General features: G+C 34.6%; 1 protein-coding gene and 1 pseudogene across 1 annotated transcript in view; one reads left to right on the top strand and one right to left on the bottom strand.

Annotated features, from left to right (window-relative positions):
* LOC150096725 (uncharacterized) overlaps positions 1–26,194 on the top strand; it is a 460,240-nt gene that overhangs the window by 207,421 nt on the left and 226,625 nt on the right. The window contains exon 3 of the mRNA XM_090408697.1: positions 22,663–22,860. The gene's annotated coding sequence lies outside the window, so the exon portion shown is untranslated. The remainder of the gene's footprint in view (positions 1–22,662; positions 22,861–26,194) is intronic.
* The window catches only part of LOC150096726 (pyrokinin-1 receptor pseudogene), a 151,335-nt pseudogene continuing 136,162 nt past the window's right edge, over positions 11,022–26,194 (bottom strand).

Below are 26,194 nucleotides of genomic sequence, written 5' to 3'. Positions count from 1 at the left end.
GGGGGTTGTAGGCTGCATATATCGTAATGCTGTTTGTGATTTCCATATGCATTTCTATTCCTGTAGTTTCCATGTGTTCTGTTTGGAGTTCGGCTATTGAATTATGTTTTATGTTTCGTTTCACAAAGATGGCAGTGCCTCCACCTCTGGCAAAGCATCTGTCTGTACGGTAAGTGCTATAACCGTTAATTCTGATTTTGTCACTTGGACGAAGATGCGATTCATTTATGAGTATGATGTCTGCTTGGGTTTCTGCTGCAAACTTCTGTAATTTGATAGATAAATCATTTGCGTTCCATGAAACAATTTGTAGCGATTTCGGTTTTCTTTTAGACTTATCCATTAAGAATTTCCACAAAGAGTGATTGTGTGTGCCTTAAGATGACATCCTTGGCTTCTTGAGTTGGGTTTGGTTTGTCGGAGTTCAGCAAGCATTTCACCTAAGTGGCTTGTTATGTTCAGTAGGATAGGTTTGTTGTGACTGATTTGGTTTTGGGTATTTTTGGAAGGTTGATCTTGTAACTTCAGCATACGATCTTTCATCCGTTGTGGGGACTATGGTTTGATGGGAGGACGTACGTTCTTGTATAGGTTTACTGGTTTTGAGTTGTATCGTTTGGTTTTGGGGAAATGCTATACAGTCCCTATAGTTTGCAGGGTGTGGTCCTCCGCAGTTTGTACACTTTGCTGGAAGTGTGCAGGGTTTTGACATTCATTTGATGCGTGTTTGCCACCACATTTCACGCAACGAAATTCAGCTTTGCAGCATTGTTGTGCGTGCCAAATCTTTTGGCATTTATAACACTGGGTTGTAGTTGATTTATGTTTCAGTGACTCAACTTTTAGATTTTTCTCACTGTTGAGTGGAAAAGTGTGGTATGGCAGGTTGTTGTCGTCTAGGAGTTTGGTTATGTTTCTGTAGTCTGACGACGTTTTTGGTTGTATACGTATCCCTTCTTCTGTGTTTGTGGCTTTCATGAAGGTGATATCTGAAGATTTCAGTGCAGATGCAACGAATGTCCAGTGCTCCTTTGCCCTTAGGATGACTGGGGTATCCTTTCTTTCAGTTCATTATCTGGTTCTATCTCCGCTGTTTTGGGTGTATCTGCAGTAGAGGAGATTTTCCTTTTCTTTTTGACTATTTGGAATTCTGTGTTGTTTCCAAAAACTGCTGAGTACTATCTAGGGATGCAGCATCCTCTATATTCGTGGAGTGTCCTAATTCTGGTTCAGTCAACATACTTCCATTATTTAAATCATCCATCCCATCCTCTGTGACTGCTGTAGGGGGGAATGTATCTAACAGCTTTACTTTCCCTGGCCAGTTGTCGCTCAATAGTTTTCCTAATCTTAGAAATTCTATGTAAACTTCTTCGAATATGCTTTCATTGAGAGGCTTTGACATGTCTGATAGGAGGTAATAATTTTGTTACAATAAAGTTTGAGAAATGGGTCCTAGAGCCCAATATAAATATCCCGTAGATCAAATCGATCTACCAGCATAGGTAGCAAAATTTTCCACTTAAAAGTTTTTTGAATAAAACTACTTACCAAACAACTTCATTTATACATACTTCTGCTCTGCTGCTTGATTGCGGATCTAAACAAAAACTCAATAGACATTATTCGTGTTATTTTATGGATAAGCATTCTTTCATACGCGCCCAACAAATTCACACCAGCTTATAGAAAGAAATTACTGAGGTATTACTGACTCTATTACTTTTCTTTGTAAAATTAATATAATATTATGATACGGAATATTTAAAGGTGTGTATTGTATTCTTAGAATTTTGAAAAACAGTTTAAACTATAAAAATATATAATTATAAATTTTACGTTTATAATTTGAAAACTTTTAATTTTAATTTAAAATTATGACTTACAAAAGTTTTAAGTAAAATATAAGTTCAGCCATTATATCTAAGAGAAATAAAATACATTATATCCTCAAACTGTGAAAAGAAATGCGTGATGTTATCGTCATTCATTTTCTTTAATAATGTTTTATTCTGTTGAATTCGTTTAAGCTATGAAGATGCATTTATGATTACCTTAAATGTCATGCATTAGTTACAACTTGTTCCTTCTTTGCTAAATATTGCGTAGAAAGCGTGAAAAGTTATATTGTTTTAGGTCGCTTTAAATAACTAATGTTTTTTTGAGGACGATCAAACCGTTGCGGAGTTTCACTGTTCACGGTATACACCTTTTAGAAATCAATTATTAATATCGAACCTGAAGTCGATGGCTAATTGACATTGAAAGGTAATTCTATTTTCTGCGCACTACGCTACGAAAGAAGAAACTATAATAAAAGGAGTGTAAATTATTCTATCTATCTATCTTTGTCACTTTCCAAATGAAAAAATAATAAAATTTGCACTCCAGAAGATACAAATTGATGATTAAACTTTAAAAATATATAAACTTATCCTCAGACAGTTAATTTTCTGTGAAGACACGCAATCTCTGTACTTAGGAAGTTCAGAATTTTCCTAAATGTACAGTTGTCGTACCAGTCATTTGTATAATTATCAATATAGGTCGTTATTCATTTTATTTACTTCTTGGATCGTATTACATTAAATAGCATAAGCTGTTGGTATACTCTACAGAAATATTGGCATGTTAGTTATAGCTGGGTGTTCTATACTGAAATTTATTCCCATACTGTTAATTTTTTTTAACAATGTTCGTTCGTTGTTCAACCTACCGTGCTTCTTGATAAGCGAGAAAGCATCGACTTGCAGTGTAAACAGGCAAGACAGAATGCTGAGTGTCTAACTTTAAAAGGTAATATGCTAACCTTCGGGCTTTTCCCATACGATGTGCTTTATTGTAGTTACTTGTCTTTTAAAAGATTTACATTTATTTAACTTTTCAGATCTTATGCTCTATGTGAGTTATTGAAATTTTTAACGGATGTTCCTTTGATAATACTATCCTGTGCTTCCTCTATCGATGTAAGCAGAGAATATGATGAAGCTTTAATTCGTGCGCATTTACGAGTATAATAGGAGAAATGAAATTTTTAGTTTTATAAAAAAAAAAAGCTTACATATTTATGCATTGCAACTAAAAGTTCCTTTCTGTGCTGTGCTGTGCAGATATCATATAAGCATAAATAATCGAAAAAGCTGCTAGAAGGAATGTTTATTAATACATGTTTTTTAAATGTCGAAAAACAGATCCTGCGCTAGCGGGAGTGTAGGAACTGTTTGGTAGGACGTAGTAAGAGTGTTGCTTGCAAAGGCAATGGACTTGCATGGTTGCGTAGGTCGATTGTTAGCTGTTGTCGCTTAAGTCGATTTTTGCCTTTGGAAGAAGGATTTATTATACACATTAGGTGCTGCATGGAGACGGCTGTTCGTTAGAGCTGGGACTAGGGGGAGGGAAATGATCTCTAGCAGGCTGTCAGCGTAACATATAGCTTTAAATCGCTCAAGTCGTTTCAATCGAAGTCTTGCCGTGATTCATGCAGGAACGTAACTACTTTGGCGCCAATAGATGCCGCTGATTGTAGACATTGTCAGGACACAGAATCGGGCCCTGACAAGGCCCGTATCTGCGTCTGGACAAAGGTCAGATGCGTACTCTTGTCAGCTTGTAATTCTATGCTTGCTCAATTCCACACAGCAAGTTGAAGTAATGCCTTAAACTTGTTTTGTTTTTGAAAAAGTACCATGAATAAAGCATGTTTTTTTTTTCCTTATTCTCTCCCGGAAATAACCCTCAGTATATTTCCTCTTCATAAGTGTTTTTAGCAATCTGTTGAGAGCTTTTCTCCTTAGCTTAGCGATATTAAACGTCAATATTTTATTTTTCCCTTGCTGGTTCGATAGAACACGAGCTAAATGGCTTTGTCGTTCTTCTAGCTGGCAAACGTGATTTCTGTTTTGAATTGCTTACTTTTAACTTCTTTCTTTCTCTCCCATCTTAAGTTTTTCTTAACTGATATTAAAAATCTTTCCAAATTTCGTTTTTTTTTTTTTTTAAACGATTAAGTTTCTTTCATTTCGTATATATCACGTGTAAACGTGTAAGCTTACATATATATTTTCAGTGCTATTGTTGAATGCAGAAATAATTAACCAGCAGGCTTAATCGTATTTTGCATATAGTTGTATTAAATTAGTATGCTATATGTATTCAAAGTTTTGGGGAGTAACATTCGGCCCGCACACTATGGCTTTTTTAATCAAAGCTAGCTGCATTTGCTAACTTTAAAATAAGATTCTCCGCTTACGTTTACTTACTTTTAATACACTAAGCATTCAAATATAGTCTGAGATTGAGTTTGAAGCAGGGGCGGCTCGTGCACTGGCACTAAGGAACTGCAGCACTCCCAATTTTTTTCGATATATAAACATATTTATTAATTTATTTATATATGCTCGTAATATTTCATTTTATCATCAACAATCCTATACAGTTATCTTATTTCGTAAAAAAAAATAATAAACATCCATCTTGTTACACTTAGGAGGGCGAAGGACGCTAGCGATACTGTGTTTTCCACAGTGCCATATTGCTACGCGCGCAAGCATATGCACGTCATAGCGAGATGCGAGAGTAGTATGGTAGCCACTAGTAACCAGATCAAGATGTTGATGATGATAAATAAGGAATCGGGACGTGATTGGTTGTTCAGATGATGACGTCATTGTGTGTATGACATCATGGGTTTGGAATTTCCCTGGGGGCATATGTGTCAATGGCTTCAGTTCTTGTGTTTTGGTTCGCGTATGGGATTATGGGTGATGGTAGAGATAAGCATTCGTGTCGTGATTGGTGGTGCACTTCTGACCAGATCAAGATAAGATAAGGAATCGTGTCGTGGGTGTGCGTTGTTATCAGATGTAGATAAGTGACGTAGTTTGTTAGTTGTAAATAAGTGACGTTATTCTTTTGAATGGAAAGGAAGATATATTAGTGGATAAGGAATCGTGTCGTGATTGGTGGGACACTTTTAATCAGATCAAGATAATATAAGGAATCGTGACGTGGATGTGTGTCATTATCAGATGAAGATAAGTGATGTAATTTGTTAGTTGTATAAAGTGACGTTATTGTTTTGAATGGAAAAGGAATATATATTAGTGGATAAGATTCGTATCGTGATTTGTGGGACACTATGAACAAAGTAGGGGTAGGATAAATGGGGGGAAGCGACGTCAGTGTCATGGATGTGTATTGTTATGAGTTGTAGATAAGTAAATGGTTTGCATATGGCATTACGGGTGATGGATAGAGATAAGATAAAGTTGTGAATGTTTGGAATTTCGCTGGGGGCCCTCATCTGTCAGGGACATCACGTGGTGTGTTTGGTTCGTGTTTAGCATTTTGGATGATGTTTAGAGATAAGGAATCATGGCGTTTTGTGTTTGGAAATTCTGAGGAACATGTGTCTCTTTGTGATATCACATGGTGTTTTGGTTTGCCTATGGAATTGTGGGCGATGTTTTTTGAGATAAGATATCTTGGAATTTTCCCAGGGTGACACACATCCCTCATTGTTGTCATGTTTTGTCTTTGGTTGTCTATAGATGGCTGTACTAATTTTCCAACATATTTTGGGGTATTTCTTTCCTGTTAAAGGGTGAAAATTCTTAGAATAGAGTTCTTAGAATTCTTAGATATGGCGGCAGCGTTATGAAAAAAAAAATCCAGTATTAGAATTGCGCTTACCCAAACACATGACCAGCGATTATTGTAATTAGAAATCACTTGTTATGTTTACGTTTTAAAAAAAAGATTAGCTTACATTTCTTTCCAGAATGGGACATCTTGAAACTGAGGTCTTCTGAATATTCCAAATTGCTGATTTTAACATATATTCACAGCACAAAACACACAAACACAAGATCTGAAATGCAGTTGACTCTTTTTTCATTATATTAACTGTGAATATTAACAAATATTCACAGCCCAAAAACACACAAAACATAGGAGTTGAAAGATATTTCTCCAAATAACCAGAAAAGCTAGTTGACTGCTTAATATAGATTATTATCTGATTGGGTCTCTGTATTAATTCCTTCCCGCAGTTGCTCATGCTATGTTTTCCCAAGCTTCGTAGGAATGTCTCTGCAACGTTTTGTTTAGGGTAAGTGTTATTTCCGGTTTCGAATTCTGAATGCTGTTGGAGTATGGAATTCTGAAAGTGAAATGATTTTTTTCTTTTTCAAATTGATTGGTTATTTTCTCTATTTTACTTTTAAAATTCAGTTTAACTACATATTCTAACAGAAGAACTGAGCAAAATTAATACATAAATAAAATGTATGTGAATTTATTTTCCAACACTGTAGATTTCTCATTAAGTTTTATCTTAAAGATATCTCTCTCTTATCTGGTCGCCAAATTGTTGTAAGTAGGCGAGAAATCATGTGTTTCGGTTGGAACTCTTCGTTCCCATGGGAAATTATTGCTGTAGTAAATTAATGCTAACATTTATTTTTTTAAAATCAATATGACTATTAATTTTACCTTCGATTCCTTGTGCACTTAACCTATTTCTGTAACTGAAAGTTATTTATTTATTTTTTTCTTTAGCATTAGTAATTTTAAATAGCTGATATGAGACAAACAAGGTTTTGAACTCTTCGTAGCGTTTTCTTTTAGAAACTTCTTTTGCCAGCACAACAAATAAATAGTAATTTCTTATTACTTCAAGTGAATATTAGCTCTGTAATATATACTTTGTTAATTTCTGTTATCTTTTATTTGACTGTAATATTATTAACAAATTTCATTTACTGAATCTAACATACAGAAATTAAATAAAGAGAAAAAGACATTATTCCCCCCCCCCCTTATTCTTCTGATTTATGAACATTTGCGCTGATGTTCATAGTGTATGATTTCCACTGCTGTTTACGTGTAATTCATGTGATTTTTCTCCATGTGATATTTCAAATCAAGTTGAATTATGGTTTTTACATAGTTTAACTATATAAAACTCATCTCCATTAGTCCTAATTGACTCGTGTCCTCTCAGCCCGACATTTATTTCACAGTAGGGATATATATATATATATATATTTTTTTTTTTTAACACAATTAGTATATTAGATATTCTTTCCAATACAAATAAATAATTATTTATTCTTATTTCAAATGAAACATAGCTCAGAAAGTAAGAAAGAAAAAAGAAATCTTTACCCTCAAATAAATATTTATGATTACAGGTGAACGAGAAATTCATCAGCTTTTTCAAATTTTTAAATTCATGCAAATATTGTTTTCATCATTTGATATCATTTAAATGAAGAACGGGTCTGGCTATTACGTTCGTTAACGTTTTTTATTTTTATTTTCTCTTCCAATAACGCATATTATTTGATATATGCATGTTGATTCACTTGATTTTATGTACACACACTATGATACCTTTTTTCTACAGCAGTCTTTTAAGAGTTTTAGTAGTGTGTTTGTTTTTAATATCTAATGTCTCTCTGTAACATAACCAAATTCTAACAGTCGTACTTGGGAACGAAGAGTTCCAACCTAAACACATGATTTCTCGCCTACTTACAACAATTTGGCGACCAGATAAGAGAGATATCTTTAAGATAAAACTTAATGAGAAATCTACAGTGTTGGAAAATAAATTCACATACATTTTATTTATGTATTAATTTTGCTCAGTTCTTCTGTTAGAATATGTAATTAAACTGAATTTTAAAAGTAAAACAGAGAAAATAACCAATCAATTTGAAAAAGAAAAAAATCATTTCACTTTCAGAATTCCATACTCCAACAGCATTCAGAATTCGAAACCGGAAATAACACTTACCCTAAACAAAACGTTGCAGAGACATTCCTACGAAGCTTGGGAAAACATAGCATGAGCAACTGCGGGAAGGAATTAATACAGAGACCCAATCAGATAATAATCTATCTTAAGTAGTCAACTAGCTTTTCTGGTTATTTGGAGAAATATCTTTCAACTCCTATGTTTTGTATGTTTTGGGGCTGTGAATATTTGTTAGCCCCAGTAACCTATAATGAAAAAAGAGTCAACTGCATTTCAGATCTTGTGTTTGTGTGTTTTGTGCTGTGAATATATGTTAAAATCAGCAATTTGGAATATTCAGAAGACCTCAATAGTTTCAAGATGTCCCATTCTGGAAAGAAATGTAAGGTAATATTTTTTTTTAAAAAACGTAAACATAACAAGTGATTTCTAATTACAATAACCGCTGGTCATATGTTTGGGTAAGTGCAATTCTAATACTGGATTTTTTTTTTTTCATAACGCTGCCGCCATATCTAAGAATTCTAAGAACTCTACTCTAAAAATTCTCACCCTTTAACAAGAAAGAAATACCCCAAAATGTATTGGAAAATTAGTACAGCCATCTATAGACAACCAAAGACAAAACATGACAACAATGAGGGATGTGTGTCACCCTGGGAAAATTCCAAGATATCTTATCTCAAAAAACATCGCCCACAATTCCATAGGCAAACCAAAACACCATGTGATATCACAAAGAGACACATGTTCCCCAGAATTTCCAAACACAAAACTCCATGATTCCTTATCTCTAAACATCATCCAAAATGCTAAACACGAACCAAACACACCACGTGATGTCCCTGACAGATGAGGGCCCCCAGCGAAATTCCAAACATTCACAACTTTATCTTATCTCTATCCATCACCCGTAATGCCATATGCAAACCATTTACTTATCTACAACTCATAATAATACACATCCATGACACTGACGTCGCTTCCCCCCATTTATCCTACCCCTACTTTGTTCATAGTGTCCCACAAATCACGATACGAATCTTATCCACTAATATATATTCCTTTTCCATTCAAAACAATAACGTCACTTTATACAACTAACAAATTACATCACTTATCTTGATCTGATTAAAAGTGTCCCACCAATCACGACACGATTCCTTATCCACTAATATATCTTCCTTTCCATTCAAAAGAATAACGTCACTTATTTACAACTAACAAATGACGTCACTTATTTACAACTAACAAATTACGTCACTTATCTACATCTGATAACAACGCACACCCACGACACGATTCCTTATCTTATCTTGATCTGGTCAGAAGTGCACCACCAATCACAACACGAATACTTATCTCTACCATCACCCATAATCCCATACGCGAACCAAAACACAAGAACTGAAGCCATTGACACTTATGCCCCCAGAGGAATTCCAAACATTCCAAACTCATGACGTCATGCACACAAGACATCATCATTTGAACAACCAATCATGTCACGATTCCTTATCTTATCTTGAGCTTGATCTGGTCACGAATGGCTACCGTACTACTTGCGAGGTATTAGTGTAATGCGGCACTGTCCGTCGCTCAGTTCCACTGTTGTTTATATGCAGTTTGCGCCAGTAGTGGAGTGTTCGCAGTGCTTATCGTGTTTAGTCCGTCTTTTTAAATATTTGGACATTACAAGTAAAGACGTAACATTTGTTATAGTAATTTTTAAGTAATTTTGAATTATACTAAACTATGATTTTATCCATAATAAACAATATTTTTTCATGAAACAAAACAAGAAGAATGGATTTTATTTTTAAGTAATTTTGAATTATACCAAACTCTATAATTTTGTCGTTAATAAACAATATTTTTTCATGTTTAATTTTTTTTAAATTTTTACCATAATTTTGATATTTTTTTAAACATGTATACACTGTACGTATAGTGTGTATGTATATTTCGAAAGTTGAAGCATCCCCCACCATTTCAAGCCACTTGCCGCCACTGGTTTGAAGTAAAAAAAAAAAAAACATGTAGAATGGATAGAATTCTAATGATAAAGTGCGTGAAGATTCTAGCGACCACCCAGAATGATAGGAATCGTTATTAATTCAACTATATTTAAAATAGTCTGTTTGTCTTCTTATATTTCATTATTCTTATAGTTTATCATAATGTTCATTGCACTCTCCCTACTTATCTTTCTTTTGTTTTCATTTGTTTGTTTGCATATCTAAAAGCTCCAATGCAGCACATAATTTATGATCGTTTTTACTGGTCTTAAAGTTCTCTAAGAATTTGGTCTTAGCTACATTGGAGCTTTTCGATATGCATATCATGCAAGTTAATCAAGAATATTTTCGCCTGAATCATGGCATTATTAGGATACATCGTAATGCTGTTGTATATCTATGATATATATTTGCAAAATAAAAATTAACATTACATATCTCAATCTGTAAGATGAAGATCGACTTCTTTTACTGTTGTCATACTTTTTTCGATGTCAACTATCTTCTTTATCATCACAATGTGCTCTTGGAAGGAATTAAGACTTACGGACAACGAAAATTATGTCTTTTTTTGAAACAAATTTGATATGTTCAAAGCAGGAACAGTTGATACTTGTAAGACAATATTAACAAATGAAACAGACAAAAGTTACTTTTAAAAAGATTATTATTGATTTTTTTCATATTTTCAATATTTGTAATGGGAATTGGGTATTTTACAGTACATGCCACTACCATTTTTATTTTTAATTTACGCTCGACTTAAAATGTATATAATTCTTCTGTGGAAATATAAGAAGAAAAATCTAAGAACACACACTTGGAAGACATATCAATAAATATTCATGAATCGCTTTTTTATTTGGAACAATCCTAGTTGTGATAACAAATACAGTCGATTCCGCTTAAATGGGACACGTTGGGACTAATCCATTTTGGCCCAATTAAGCGGCTGTCCCAATTAAACGAACTAATAATAAATTCTAAAATAAAATATGTAATACACGGGTAAATGAATAAGTAGGTAAAATATAATAATTAGGTACGTACCAATTGTAATGCTTTATTAAACCAAAATACTATAAATTGTGCAGAAAAAATAACGCATACATGATAACTTTTACAATTTCAAATTTTAAATCTTCAAAAATGCACCAAGTGTAGTCGGTTTTTTGCTTTTGAAATTTTGCAGTTCTACAAAATCAGCACAGATATTCAGTGCGGATGTAGGGCTTCCTTCATTACCTTCCTGCATAAAATAACGCTGTAACCCGACTATAATTTTTTTTGGCCTCACGATTAGTTACAAGCACAGGTGGGTCATCATCCTCATCATCGCATTCTTCGTCAAATGTTTGACGTTTGGATTTAATGACTTCAACAATTGCATATTCAAAGTTTTCATTTTCATCGTAACATGGTAAATTGTCATCTCTTGTTGAAAATTCTTCCTTATTCATGATAAGAGCTTGCAATATGTCTTCATGTTCATCACTACTCAAAATTTCAAGAACCTCCAAAGGTTTTAAACAGCAAAGCAGTTTTGTATTGTGCTGCTTTTTATAGCTCTCCAACTGTCAGAGACAAAAGTGTATTGCATGCGAAATGGAAATTTTTGCGCTGATCTCTCTGGCTGTTGATGAACTTGTTAATAGGTTTCATCAATGGATTCCAGTATGTAATTAACCAATTTTCCTCGATATACCGTCTTTAAATTTTTTATTATCCCCATGCCCATTGGTTGCACTAAGGATGTTGTATTAGGAGGAAGAAATTCCAGCCCTATATTTTTTAGATTATCTAAATGAAGGTGTGCAGCACAATTATCGAGAAGCAACAAAATTTTCCTCTGCTTACGTTGTAATTCTACGTCCCAACTCGTAAGCCAATTCCGAAAAATTTCAGAAGTCATCCACGCATTACTATTGGCATGGTACTCTCCTGGTAAACTCTCTATTCTTAACCCATTAAAGCATCGAGACTTAGCATTTTCTCTTGCGATTAGTAGTTTTCGTTTGTCCGTACCCAACATACTTGCGCAGCATAACACAGTAATGCGGTCCATTGCCCTTTTATACCCTGACAGTACAATGTGCTTATAACACAGGGAGCCGTCTGACGTAGCACGATAATAGAGGCCAGTTTCATCAGCGTTGTAAATATCACCTGAGCAGAAATTCTCTAAAAAAGTAAGGATTTTAGTATTTTGCCATTGTTCAGCGCTTACATTGTCGGCACTGCCCTTTTCGCCGTGCGCTTTTTTAAATTTGATATTGTGTCTCGCTTTCCGTCGAGACAGCCAGCAGTTGCTTTAAAATCGTTGTGGTCCAGCTTTTTAGCGATCTCCTCTGACTTCGCCTTCAACACTGGGTCGCTGATATTCACGCCTCGCCTGCTAACTATAGAAAACCATTGATTTAATGCTTCTTCGACTTCTGGATCCTTTCCATCACGCTTTCTTTTGGATGTTCCTGGAATTTCTTTCTGCAATGTCCACTCCTCACGCAGTTGATTTCCTTGTTGTAGGAGACGCGCTATGGTAGATTTTGGTACACCAGTTATATCAGCAAGTCTACGATGGCTTGTATTTAATGACTGGCTTTTAATTTTATCCAGCAAAGCAATTTACTCGAAAGTGTAAAATCATTTCTTGGCAAAGATTTAAAAATTTTAAATAAAATTGACACAATAAATCGATATCGCTAGGTACAGTATATAGTAAGGGTAGATTCTTAAGCAGACGCGTACTTTCCAGACGCACGACGAAAGAAAACTGATTCGCATCAGGCTAGTGTTGCCATATTTTCGAAACATCCATAAAATATATCAAAAATTGCTAAATTCCTTTTCAGCTACTGTCCCAATTAAGCGAAAAGTTGTCCCAAAAGCGTAGCGTTTAAATTATGTATTAATATGTTAGTTTAGTTTCCGTTCTTTGAGATTTGGCCCCAAAAAAGCGGGTGGCCCAATTAAACGGAATCGACTGTATTTTAAACACCAATAATTTCAGTGTTAAAACAACAATGTTTTCTTTCAGTCTTACTACGTAAAGTAACAATATCCAATGTTTTTCAGTCAATTATGGTAGTCATTATCATGGTTGCTATGACAACGCTAATGTTTTTCCTTTAATAATATTTGGCGGTTAATTGAGAAAAGGTTGTCAGTAAATTTGCTATAACTAATATTTATCGAAATCCTCCAATATTTACACTCTTTTTAAATATTTTAACACGAGAAATATTTGGCATTTTTTCTGTTTGTACTGTATATGCAGATACTTCTTTTCATCTTCACTATTCTCGTTTCCCGGATTTCGATAAGACGGAATGGGAACGGCTCATGTTGGAAAGCTAGGCCTATCTTTCCGCTTCTGTTGTTGTGACAGAGAGCGTTATCTTCACTGCAGATTTTTTCTTGCGCTAGAAAGTAGAATTTTTCAGATCACCGCTTTGCTTTTGTGTAGTCATGCTAATGTGAACAGATTTGTTCCAAATAGCTCTAGAAATCCTCTTGGGTTTGAAGCGAAATTACTATCCTAGCTACTAAGAATTTCTGGGCAGAGGCGGATAGTGCATATGATGAGTATAATCTTAAATTCTCTACGATAATTTTGGAGCAGAAAAGTTTTAGGCACGCATTTGGTCCTGAATATAATATGTTGCATCTTAGGATATTCGTTGTTTTCAAAAAAGGTCTGTTTTGGTCAATGGCCCTTGAATGCCTTTTCTATATCTATGATATATATTTGCGAGCTATTAGAAGGCATTTTCATCCCTTTGTCATCCTTTTGAAAGTCAGTCATTTTCATCTGCAGTGCAGGTTTATTGATGATGACGAGATTAGATGTGTTATTCTAGTTTAAATGCAGATGTTATTGAATTGCAGTTAAACTGCATTCAATAACATCTGCATTTAAACTTCCATTCTACTGAAATTCACAAATCTTCGATCGAATTCATCTTATTATGGATTTCCATATAGTAAACAGTATTTCATCATTCAGCTGATCATATTAAAAATATTCAAGAATTGAGTTTGCACTTAACTAAGAAGTAAACGTGTGAATTTGATCTAACTCAATGCTAGAAGAGATTAAATAGTTGGAAACACTGCAACGTCGCATCTATGCATTTATGTTTATTATTTGGTTTATTTTCTAACTGTATAAATATATTTAGAAATAATTTTGTAAATTTTATATTATTTAAAAGTTTATTCGAAAAAAGTTACAATTTCAGAAATATTTTTTTAAAATTCTAAACGAATAGAATACACCATTAAATATATTCTATTTTACTATTACAATTGAATGGGAACAGGTTTTATTTCAGGACTTTGGATTTCACTGTTATCTACAAAGAACGATGGTTAAGCGCAGATTTCAGTGAATATTTTGTTATCGAATGATGTTTATCTCTATGACATATTAGTTCCACTCAGCGCTAAAAGTCATTCTAAGGACTGATTAAGTTAATTGAAAGGGAAGTTGAATATAGTCGCATTATCCTAAATCATTCTGCATAAGTTGACACATTTAAAATATATATTATTCGCTAACAGCTTTCTTGTCTTTTGTTAATATCCATTAATTTTAAAAATAGCTTCCGACTTCGTCATCGCAGCATATTTTGAGAGGCATTCAATTTTGGTACGTGATTTTTACGCCTTAATGTGAAATATTTACTTTGGATTTAATTCTAATGCGAAGCGATTTCCGAATGAGATTTCCAAGCTAAAGGTCGCTCTTTTTTTTTACACTCGTTTCTCCACTGGTGCCATTTAATTACAATGCTCGAAGTGCATCATGCAGAAAATTGCTTTCCTTAATTAGAATCTTCTCTTTACTTCTGTTTTTAGGGTATATAAGGAGTGGCACATGGGGATTTGATAGGGTTAAAGAGCGCAAAAGTCAATCCGATGAATATCATTCAAGTAATACGAAAACATATGAAAGAAACAGTGGGTTAGTAACTACAACTTTCATCCATTAATATTATAAGCTGATAATTAAACATCTGCTAGGCCATGCCAGGAATTTTGTGAAGTATTTCCACTTCCTGTAATCAGAGAGATTAGTGAGGGCTGGAATACAAATAGCGTAACGTTCTGGACTTGTAATTATTGTAAATTAGTACGATGTGTCTCTGGTGGTCAGTAATAGGTACAAACTAATAAAATAAAGTATACCGGTGTCTAATAGTGACCAGTTTTTTTTTAAATGTATACATATGATTCATCTGACTTTTTTAAGTGGAACATTCCTATGTTATCAATTAATGTTCGTCCTCATATTCTTTTCGTGATTAATTTTTGTACTGTACTGTACGTGGTTATAACATCTAGAGTTTTGTCAGAAGAGAAAATAACAACCATAAGCTTCTTGTGTAATCGATTAGTTAAAATGTTAGCAATTGATACGTTGTGTCAACATCGTGTCGCCAGACAGATAATACGCGGAATCGAAGTTGTTAAATCTAACACGTTTTCCTCAACACACATTCACACCGAGATAGGTAAAGTGATAGAGAGTCAACAATGGACCAGATTGCATGAGAGTGGCTACATGTGTTCGCGTGTTTACAACAATTCAGGAACGGTGATATGCGATTTAGATAAGAGCAAAGGTGAATATTTGCTACCCCAGGACACGTAAGTAGTTCAAACATTGTCATACACTGGATTGAAAATGTCAAGTCCACACGGAATCTGTTACGTGGACAAACAGTGTATTTTTATTTTATTTTCTTTCTTAGTTTATTTTAAATATTTTATACGATCGTATTTCTTTGCGTATCGTATTTCTTTGCGTATCGTATCTCTATGTATTATTTTCTCAGATTTAAGTTAAGAGGGAAAAAAATTACATATTTAAGAATCATGCCTTAGATGGACACGAGTATTTTGAATCATGCTCATATGAAGGGTGATTCAAAATAGAAGAGTTATGTTGCTCACGGAGTGTTATTTAAAGTACTCATGTTCCATGTGGAGTGTCTTTCATAACAACTACGTTTCGAGTTTAGCATTATTGTTTTCTTGACCTACTGCTTATGAACGAAGGTCGTTCTAAAACAAAAATAAGTAGCAATAACTTTCTATAGAGGACAAACCATTTATGCAACCATAAAGAATTACAGAATGTGAAAACGTTATATGATATCAAGGAATTTCATTATATTCATGTGTTGCCATCCTTCTTTTCTTGAGAGGGGGGGTCTTATTTATCCTTCAATGCATAAATAAGACTATGAAATGTGTGTCAGTAGTAAAATCTTTCGGTTTACTTTCCTAGATAGTGATCAGATGGCCATCAAAGTTTGTGTTAAATTTAATCTCGTATGCAAGTAAGATAATAGGAAAGACTACTGGCTGTGTATATGAAAACATTAATAAAGGAACCATTTTTTGGTAATTCCTTATGTTATACGATTACAAAGATATATTAAGATATTCATCCATAAACAGTATCCATAAATTGTCCATCAACTTTATTGCACGTTCCAGTCTTATGGAGAAATTTTAATGTTACTTTTTCCCCATAATGCATCGGTTGTCAAGTATTGAAGACAGATAGGTATACAGATACAAAAAACTTATCTAGGTTTGTCCATAAATCTGATTCGGTTAGATATAAGGGATAAAGCGTGAGTATCTCATTTGTCAAAAATTATTACGAGAACCGTCTAAGAGGGTAAAAAAACCTCCAGAACTTTATCGCCTTTTCTGAATTTTTTTGTTTATATCTCCTCTTGTTAAATGTTTTTCTCAAGTCGAACACCGAGTCTCAATAAAGACTGAAAGAAAGAAAAGAAAATCACATCTCTATAATCAATAATAACATCTTCAGTTTGAGTTTTTCTAGCCTCAGAAAAAAAAGTACATGTAACTTGGAGAGTTTGACATCGACTGCTAGCAATTCTCTTTCATTCGATGACAGACAAAAAGGGAAATATGACGGGCGAACAGACTTGATAGGTCCGTAGAGATGCGATTGTTCTTACTTGAAAACTGAGTGATGAAAAAATAATTGACAGAGACTACCAGTCTGTAATGAAAAAGCAAAAGAGCTCGCAACACGAGCTCGTCTTTTGTGATAGAACGTGCTAAAAACTAAAAGAGGTTCATTGTTGTTAATGCGGCAATTGTTGAACTATTAAAGAGCTCCAAATTACCTGGCTTTGAATTGCTATGGCAGGCTATTCGTTAGCTCTCATAATTGACAGTGTGATTTACTCTTTCCCGTATAGTGATCCGTGGTTTAGCATCGTTATGTCAAGATATTTACTGTGGCCGTGTCCAAAAGGCGATGCTGCGATCAGACTTTAGGAAGGTAATATTTTTACTTCCCAAATGCGAAGTAGGTTTTTCAAAGTCATTAGGAGCTGTTTCCTCTAGCGAGACTTTTTCGCTAAGAGCCTGGCCATAAAACTACTTAAGTGTAATAGTGATGTCAAGAAATATTTAAGAGATGCATGAAAGTTTAAGCCCTCGAATTTCTTTCTGTTTCTTGCAAGATAATATTTGGCTTTCTACCTCTCTGAGCAAGAGTAAGGATCAAAATTTTAATTAAGAAATATATTAGTAGGGCACGCATTTTAAAAGTGTTTTCGTGGAACTATTTCTTAAGCTAAGTTTCTCCGTTAGGAATATGAAACTTTAATAAAGGTAGTTTTCTAGGTAAGAAAAACCACTTTGTTGATATTTGACAAGGAAAGGGGAGTGTCCAATTTCAACTGTAGCGAAAGCAAAGAAACTTATAACCTTCACCGTATTTCATTCGAATTTTTTCTCCACCTTCTCACATTGTTTTGCTTCCGTATGTTGGAAAATATTTCGCTCGGAATTCACAGAATTTTTTTTATTCTTCCAGAAATTTTGTCATATTCGCTATAATTACGTTTTACCTGACAAATACACAACTCGATCTTTTTAAAGAAAACAGATTGTTTATTTTTCTTATCTTTCCAAGAGTTTGTTTTTTTATGTGGATTCTTCTTTTTAATTAATATTTTGGTTTAAATTTATTAATTCAGAGACTTCGCTTATCATTCACATGCATAAAGGCAGAGGTACCAGAGATCAGATCATTGAGAAGTATAAAGAGTTTAGACTTCCTTGAGTAATGTGGAGCTCAGTCAAAAGGTGTCAGATTAATTGATTGGCTTCAGGCAAGGAGGGAAAGTAGGCAAGGATGCCTACTTTCTTTTCATCTGCTTAATACTGAGAATATCATAGATATCGCATTGGATGAGCTTAAGACAGGAATTAGGATAGGTGACAGATGGGTCAGTAATATGATCCATCTGTCAGCTATCCTATCCTGATGGTGATACTTATTAATGTTGACAAAAACATGAATTAGTGGATCCATCTTACCTAGGAGCAACATTTCATGTGCGGTAGTGATGCAAGACGTGTTTTGCTTAATCCATTTTATGACTCCTGATTCTGGTAGAACGATGATGGAATGTCCAACGAGATTCTCTTCATGTTGTAATTTTGTAACAGTTGCTTCGTTCAAGAACATGTGTCATGTTACAAAACGCCAACTGAACATTTGTAAGATGAGATGGAAAGAAGATGTGCAATAGGACATGTCTGTTGCATGTCCTATTGCACAGACCTGTCTGAGGTAGCTGCAAAATCATTCGAGTTCTACATGAGCCTTCGTCACTGTGGGCTCTTTCAGAGTACACGTACCAGGAATTGCAGTTGTTTTGAAAACTAAATGATTAATGTTTGCAATTGGGTAGATGTAGCTAATAAACTGGTTACTCTCACTATATAAGAAACTCATTATTAAACTTGGATGATTTTTCAGCAGGATAGAGTTTTCAAAAAAGAAATGCATAGAGAGGAAATTAACGAAGAAGGCCTGGTTGGCCGAGTGGTTAGCGTATCCACTCTCCAGCCAAAAGGCTGCTGGTTCGAATCCCACCTTGGGCATGGATGTCTGTGATTGTCTGTAAAAATATTAGTGGTGGTGAGTAGTAGATGGCTTTGGTATAGTTGAAGTTCGTTGTAGTTGGTGGATTGAGTGGTGGAGACAGAGGGCTGTAGAGTAGGTGCCCTCCCTCGATGAGTCCTTGGACTGGACTCTCTGGAGGTGTCACGTAATAATAATAATGGTAATAAAACAGTCAAGATATTTACAACCGTTTCTTAATGGAATTACAATAACAGACTAAACATGCAGTGAATGATTGATTGCCTAAGTTATGAATAGAGTTTATCCAAATCCTGAAGGGTTGGAAACTTTATTCATAGCTTAGTCAATCATTTGTATTTGTCTCTTTTAGAATTATAACTCAATCTAAGAGCTACTATGAACCACACTCTTGGCTATCATATTAAGTTAAAGTTAACAGCTAACCAGCAAACGTTCTCACCTGCATATTATGCTTGCTATTAGCTTGTTTTATGATTAATAATCACTATTTCATTTGCCCACACAAGGCACCAGCATATAGGTACTGCTACCTCTTTGTGTGTGTGGGAAGAAGATGGATAGATCTGTGGGTGGATGGATCGTGGATTAACATAAAAACAAATTTTAAAACTGTCGAATACATATATACATATAAAAGTAACTAACTTAACAACACTTTTGCGTGTGTTAAGTCGTTTTAAGTGATACACTGTTTACTATATGCATCACTTTACACAGACATGGGTTGTAGACTTATAAGCACATCAAAGTAAGCGATCTGTGGACTGTAAATTAAATGTGTAATTTACGGACCAGACCTGATGGCTTCAGTTGCCAGTGTGCCATTTCTCTCTCATGGTAGATTCAGATTAGCACAAGTTTATATGTCATTTTCCCCTCACTGCTTCTGTTAATATCCTTAGTTTAAAAAGTTATACTTATATTTTATACTTTATTAAACTGTTTTTTTTTTTTTTTAAAAAAAAACTTTGTCTCATTCCACCGAGTAGACATTTCACTGGGGTTTCAATCGTGAAGTGAAATGAAATACTAAAATTTATAATTTAATTCTTAATTTTAAAATCTAAAACCGTGTAAAGAGTGATGTTCAAATGTATATAGCCAACCAGACTGCAGGGTTGGCCAGAAACAGTCTGATTGTAGTGGTATCCTGATTTGGGGATTGGTCTCATGGACATCACTGAGTCCTCTCACCCCATTGAACTCCTCTCGGCCGCTAATTCTCACCTGGGGATTGTTCTGGACCAGGTATGTCCTAACATAATGACAATGTGACCCGACAGGTCTGGACTCTTCCACCAAGTCAACCCCCCCTTCCTACTACAAGGTTAGCGTAATGCAAGCGTGTTTCGAAGAGCCTATCAAGCATTCCGTGTGCTTCCCTGACCCCCCCCCAACTCTCCTGATTTTAATCCCATCGAACTTTTGTGGGATCATGTGGAACATAGTATTCGCCGGTCGAACGCCAGCGCCTCGCTCTCTAACTGCCGATACGTTATTCTGTCTAGTTGGTGCAGAATACCTCAGAGCACCTTCCGTTGTATGGTGAGTCAAGGCTAAGATGGATTCAAGCAATTATCTCGGCGAAAGAAGGCTCAACACGCTACTAGATAGGTTGCCATAATGCTTTGACACAAGAGTGTATATGTTCCAAGTTAAGTTTTTCCACATTACGTTCCTCAAACCATGGCGCAATAGCTCCTGTGACATGATGCATTATCGCCCCGTTTTAGAAGCACACCGATATTCATATCAGCATATTTCTTCTAAAATAGTATATGTCCCATTACTTATTTCAACATACGTTTATATACGATGGTGGTCTGAAAAGTTCTCGGCCTCGACTATAGATGGCAACACTATCGGCAAGATGTTTTTTTCCTAAGTTGGTACATCTGTCATAAGCATCCATTTGAAATTGCAAGTCATTCTATCAAGTAGTTTGTTTCATACAGCTGTCCGAAGCAAACGTGTTGTCTGTATACCTTGAAATGGATAAAATTGAGTATTGTGCTGCTATAAAATTCTTTCTAAAAGAAAGTTTAACGCCAAACCAAATTCATTCGAAGTTCATAAAAGTTTATGGGCACTCTTCTCCTTCGTTTTCGATAATTAAGAAATGGGCTGCCGAGTTTAAACGTGGCCGTGCCGCCTTGAAGATGATCAACTTGAAGGATATCCAAAAAAGTGTAACAACACCAGAAATCACTGATCAAGTGCACGATATGGTATTGGATGACCGGTGAGTCAAAGTGCATGAAATTGTTGAGACTATAGGCATTTCAAAAGAACATGTAATATTTTGCATAAAGAATTGCATGTGAAAAAGCTTTGCTCAAGATGGGTGCTACGCTTGCTCACAGCAGATCAAAAACGCATTCGCATGAAAATCTCTTAACAGTGTTTGGAGCGTTTTAACAAGAATAAAACTGATTTTGTGCGTTGTTTTATTTCTGTGGATGATACTTGGATTCACCATTACACACGAGAATCCAAACAGCAGTCAAAACAGTGGACAGAAGCCGGTTGTTCAACACCAAAGAAGACAAAGTCAGTTTCATCAGCGGAAAGGTCATGGCATCGGTGTTTTAAGATATTAAAGGAATTTGTTTATTAATTATCTTGAAAAGGGTAAAACAATAACCTGGGAGTATTATTGCGATCTTTTAACCAGACTAGACGAAAACATTCGTGAAACCCTGTTTGCAGAAGTAAAAATTCATCTTTCAGGAGGACAGTGCACCTGCCCACAAAAGTGTTTTGGCAATGGGAAAATTAAGGGATCTGCACTATGAATTCTTGGAACATCCACCCTATTCTTCAGATTTGGCTCCCTCTGACTTCTGTCTCTTCTCAAAACTAAAGCTCTTCCTCGCTGGCCAGCATTTTTCTTCGAATCAAGAGGTGATTGCAGCTGTAGAGGGATATTTTGCAGATGTTACTGAGAACCACTACAGGGACGGGATAATGGCGCTGGAGCATCGCTGGAATAAATATATTAGTCTTAAGGGAGATTATGTTGAAACATAAAAATAATTTTGAAATTATAAATTCGTTTTTTCATTGTTAGGCCGAGGACATTTCAGACCACCCTCGTATACACAGTGAAAACTTAAGTAGCTTTGGATGTATAGAAGTGTTCTCGAGAAGGTCTGCAGCTTGAATCATCTAAAGGACCTAATGTGGAGACTTAGACGCCTATTATCACTTATGGTTTTGTTTAATGGAAAGAAAGAAGTACCTAACCATTCATTTGTTCCTTTCCATTTAGCAAAAATATTAGTGAATGTAGAGAATCGTTATGATCTGTTCAAGATTCATTAGTAAGTTATTTTGATAATTTTAAACGTCAGTTCAATTAGTAAAGTAACAGACAAGCATTACATATTAATATAAAAATATTTGAATAACCAAGCTATCTAATTATATTGCTGCTCTAGTTAAATGTGAAAAAGCGGATTTAAAGAGATTATTAAGAGTTGAGCAATAATTGAGGTTGAACTTTGAAAAATAGATCATCCTGTAAGAGATTACGATGTTCACCGTTGGAACTTATGGTTATTTATTTCGATATAAAAAGAGAAGCAAGTTATAGAAATGCATTTGGCTGTTATTAAGGAGGATTACATCACTAGAAGTAGAGTGTAGAGTTAATCACTGTTGTCTAATTAAAATATTAATTAATTAAGAGAATTTTAAATATTATTTAAAATTCTCTTTCCCTATCTACAAATCCAGTATTGGATTTTTTTAAATGAAAATTTACTTTTCCGTGTATAATTCCTTTATTTTATATGCAGCATATATTCTATTTAAATCGCTAAATGAATTAAATGCTATTTTAATTTTTTTTTAACAATTTTTTCCAGTCGATCGTGGTGCCATCTCACTTCAAGCTACTATATTGTTTTTCCTTTTTTTATTTTCAGATTTCTTCATGCGATTCTTAATCAATGTTCAGAATCATTGATATCTGACACGGGATTTGACTTGAAAGGCCGCCAACCCTCCTGTTGAGTGAGCGCAAGTGTATTCGCAATGAAGACGTACGTACGTCCTCTCCAGAGCGAAGATTCAAAAGTGGACGCAGACTGCGATATTAACATATCCCAGTCGGAGAAGATAAGGTGAGTAATTGTTCCAGTCACTACTGGGAATTATACGATTTGATGATATTTTTTAAATTCGAATTTCTCCGATTCCCCTTAGCGGACAGAAATAGTTTTGGCGTATTTTTATGAGGCTATTCCTAATAGAAGATTCCGAATACGTTTTGTAAAAGGAAATTGTTTTAATCGATTTTAGCGCCCTCTAATATCATGAAAGAAATTGCATCATTAGTCTTATTAATCTTTACGTTAATTTTATAATGAACTACAATTTTCTCTTAAAATTATTTTCTTTTGTTACGATCTTAAATCTTAACTATTTGATTGTCGATGTATTCTTGCTGCTGTTTCTTCCTAGAACTGTCACCACACTTTATTTATTATCTCTGTTTTGTTTATTATTATACCAAACCGAAAGAAATATTGGATTCTGAACGAACCATAAAAAGTTTTATTAAACAAGACAGCAAAGATCTGCGCTTAGATAATGTTTCATGCTAACTAATGGCAGATAAAGAGGAGGAGTTGACGTGCGATGAAATATTCATAAGATAAATACGAATGTTTCATCTAAAGTAGAACACCGTACTGGTATCCTAGGGGCGGTTACGAACAAAACTGTTTCTGTTGTGCACAATTCATCACATGGCCCATCAAGTGCTGCTTGCTATGCATAGCTTTAATTTATTAAAATAATCAGTATAAAGCGATTGGATCCATTCCAATTCTTAAGTGTGCTGGCGACCGATGGTCTATGCTGGAGTCTTGCTATGTTCACACTACAACATCTTCGCCTCTTACATCGCTCACCCGGTTTTCCTCTACAGAGGCGAGGGTATGCACACGTGAATTATGGAATAGTAAATGATCGCATAAATAAAACTAGCCATAGATATTATTAGGAAGTAGAGCAGACTCATCAGCTGAATATTTAATGCCGAAGACATATTTAAATGCAGTTCCTGTTTTGTTTAAAATCTGAGAGAGTATATTTCAATCTTCGATTATACTTTATTACAAGTGGCAGCCAAACGTTTTTTGGAGAATTTGTATTGATATTTTAATTTTTGTAATGTTATTGTTTGTTAATATGCTTAATTACTTTATATCAATTTAAATATTTATTTTTTTCATTTGTTTATTACTATGTTCACTGCTTAAGTGATGTTTTATTGTTTAAAGCGGCCACAGTTTAGAACTTTTCTTTTGTGATTTTGAACTAGGACAGCTGGAGTAGTTAAACAGCTGCCTGGTGAAAGTCCAAAATGTTATGAAGAGGATTTGATTAGCTCAATTCCAGCAGATTATCTTAAGACCAACCACATAAGGACAGTCACTTAGAGTTTATTTAATCCCGGATCAAAGTAGATCTGGTCACATCACTAGTATATATTTTGGCATACTCGAAATATAGAGAACTAGCCGCAAATCCTACGGACGATCGTTTCATCAAACAAATTGCTACTTCCGATGAAAAATGGGCCTGCTTTATTAACCCGATCAACCTACGTACAGCAGCACTTCTTGGTAGATACGAGAACAAGGTCGTGATGCGCGTCTGATGGAATTTAGTCTACTTTCAACTGTTTCCAGAAAGGCACGACTACCTTTATTCTCAACAACTAGACGAGTTGTGTTGTGCAATGTGAACGCTTTGCGACACCAGTCAATCAAACGTGGGTTGCAGTATTGAAGAAATTGGAGATGGAGCTTCTTTTCTTCTCTACAATGTGTCGATCCAAACCTGACACATTGTGATTATCTCGTATTCAGATATACGATTATTTTTTGGAGTGAAAAGAATTGATCAATGTTGAGGAAGTCGAGATTAGGTAGGGAAAATTCCTCGCATAGTCTCGTGTGTGTGTGTGGGGGGGGAGAATTGAACTGCTTGCGGAAAGATCGATCGATACCTTAGAACATAATCACTCATATTTTGAACAACTAAAACAATAGCATCATTATTTTCAAGAACGTGGTATTCGGATTTAAAAAAAATAAACTATACTCGCTAAGTACGCAAATACGTATATGATGACGTCATAAATGCTATAAACATTAGTTGTTATAAATTTTTACTTGGAGGCCGTAACTACATAAAAGGTTTGGTCAAATTATTATGTTAACTCTCCTTTTAGGCACACTTTTATTCCTTCCCATTGTTCTTTCAAAGCATAAGTGCATTGGCATACGTGATATAAATTGCTCAATTATTTTATAAGAATCGAGCGATAATTTTATTGTGCATTTTAATAAAAATGGGTTCTTTGTAGTTGTTTCCATGGAAAAGTTTATAATGCTGTGAAATTAATTTTGCTTATCACTTAGACTAAGTGGTGATGCTACAAGATAGATGACTTTAGCTAAGTTGATACTTTTGTTTTATATACCTGCTAAGAATATATAATGAGTAAAAATGTTTATTCAGCACAGTAATATTTTTACATCACCTTATGTATTCATGTTACACGATTTCTTAAAAATTATACTAAAAGGATTTCACAGTTTGTGCATTATTAATAATAAATTTCTTTCTTCACTTTCTGACACTTATGAAAATTAACATTCTTTGAATGAGATAGTTGAACTTCCTAAGTACAGATAACTTCCATAGATAAACACTTACTCTTAGTTGATTTTAACCACTTTTAGGCATTTTAGATACCACTGAATGATTGTCGCAACTGAATGCCACTAAAGGTAGGATTTTTAGTATGAGTGAATTTTTTCAGAAAAGGATCAAGATTCCAAAAATGGCTATTCAGTGTATATAAACAGTCATAATAAGTATGGCAACTTTTCAAAAGGAACATTTGAAAAAAGTAATTTCAAGTACCATTGGCATAAACATTAAAAAGAATATTCCCTTGAGATCAGGGTCAGTTGCTAATAAATTATTACTTCTTTTGGGAAAAAAAAATTGTTATTTAGTCCATTGATTGTAAATAACACTTTTTCTTATTACAAATATCACCTAATATTTTTCCATCGGTAATGCGTATGTAATGTAAGCGGTTTCAATGAAATTTTAGATGCGCTTGTTAACTAGATTTCAAAAATGTTTGTCTTCGTGTATTCGAATCATTGTGCTGATTCTAAAATTTACGTGATTTTGGCGGACTTCGAGAAAGTTTGATCCTCAATTTGTTCTAAGTCTTCTCATTCTAGAAAGCCTTTTTTGATGATACGAAGTCAATTCTATCTTCGATTTATGAGTGAGGATAGTATAGAGAAAGCACTAGGAAGTATTACGATTATCACTGAAGGTTAAATCTCTAGTATTGTCGGACGAACGAAAATGTCTTTGGTCGGAAAGAACCTGAATGTGAATTCTGTTTACAGTGAGATAAAC

This window comes from Typopeltis vanoorti, chromosome 18, assembly GCF_054136105.1.
Source record: "Typopeltis vanoorti isolate ZY-2024b chromosome 18, IOZ_Tvanoo_1.0, whole genome shotgun sequence".
Classification (NCBI taxonomy): Eukaryota; Metazoa; Arthropoda; class Arachnida; order Uropygi; family Thelyphonidae; genus Typopeltis; species Typopeltis vanoorti.
This window is presented reverse-complemented; position numbering and strand designations above follow the sequence as displayed.